This window comes from Pyrgilauda ruficollis, unplaced genomic scaffold (genome assembly GCF_017590135.1).
Source record: "Pyrgilauda ruficollis isolate IOZ18807 unplaced genomic scaffold, ASM1759013v1 scaffold217, whole genome shotgun sequence".
NCBI lineage: Eukaryota > Metazoa > Chordata > Aves > Passeriformes > Passeridae > Pyrgilauda > Pyrgilauda ruficollis.
In genome coordinates this window covers 301,364-302,554 of record NW_024521095.1, presented here as the reverse complement: position 1 = coordinate 302,554, position 1,191 = coordinate 301,364, and positions in this window count along the sequence as shown.

Below are 1,191 nucleotides of genomic sequence, written 5' to 3'. Positions count from 1 at the left end.
CCAAATCTTTAAAACCCCCCCCCTTTTTTTTTTTTTTTTTTTTTTTTTTTTTTTTTTTTTTTTTTTTTTTTCTTCCCTTTCCCAGACTTGAAGATCCTTCACTTTTAAAAATATGAACTCAGAAATGTTTATTGAGAAAATGTCCTTTAACTCTGTTGCTGTTTTGGTTGCAGCTCCCCAGGTTTTTTTTCTCTAGGCAATTCTGGCTTACTGAATGTTTTCCCATATTATTTTTTTTACCTAGGGAAGTAGGATTCAGATTTGCAAAATCTTTTCTTTGCATTTCTGGGAACTGGCAAGGCCTTAATCTGAAAGTCCAGACCTCTCTCTGCGACATATAGTCCTGACATTATGATTTGTGCAGCCAGGTACCTTTATTCAAAAGAGTAGATGTTTTTACAGCATCATGTCGCAAAATATGCTGCTTCCCACAGCCACTGCAGTGATCCTGGGACAAATGCTGGTGCTGTCACTGAGTTGCCACTGCCCAAGCAGTGATTTCTGGGAGCAGGGGAACAGTGATGGGCTCCACACATGAGGAATGACACTGTGCAATGACATTCTCAGGGGGGATACTTAGGTCTGCCTTGGGCTTCCTCTGCTCCTCCATCAGGACCGGCAACTCCCTGAGCATTAGGGACTGCTCTGGAGCCATCTGGGTTGGGTACCACATAATATCCCCCTTGACAGTTTTGCTGCTGCACTTGCCAAGCTTTCTCTGCATGCAGCCAGCTTCACTTGGAGAGGGACATAAGGACTTCTCCTTCACACAAGTTACCTGACAGTGTCACCCTAAGCATCAGCACTCCCTACACCCAGAGGACCTGTGGCCACAGCAGAGCATCTCTCAAGTCATCTTTGTTCACCTGCTTTCCCTGCTGCCTTGGCTACTCTGTAAGCAAACTGCTGGGAGCTAGAGACAAATGTGGGGTATGAAACTTACAGTATTGTGTTCAAAGGCTCACAGAGGGAACCTTCACAGATGTGTTCCTCAGTGACTTGAATTAGCTGGAATCTGGCAAAGCAATTTGTATGTGTTTGCTTCTTGCCAGGGTGCGGAAGGCAGCTAGCAGGCTTCAGTGCCACTTGCATCTGCACAAGCATACAAGACTGACATCTATCCTGTGCCATGCTTTAACAATCTGCAAAACCAGGTCAGGATGAACAGTTACATCCTGCCTTTTCAGAGAG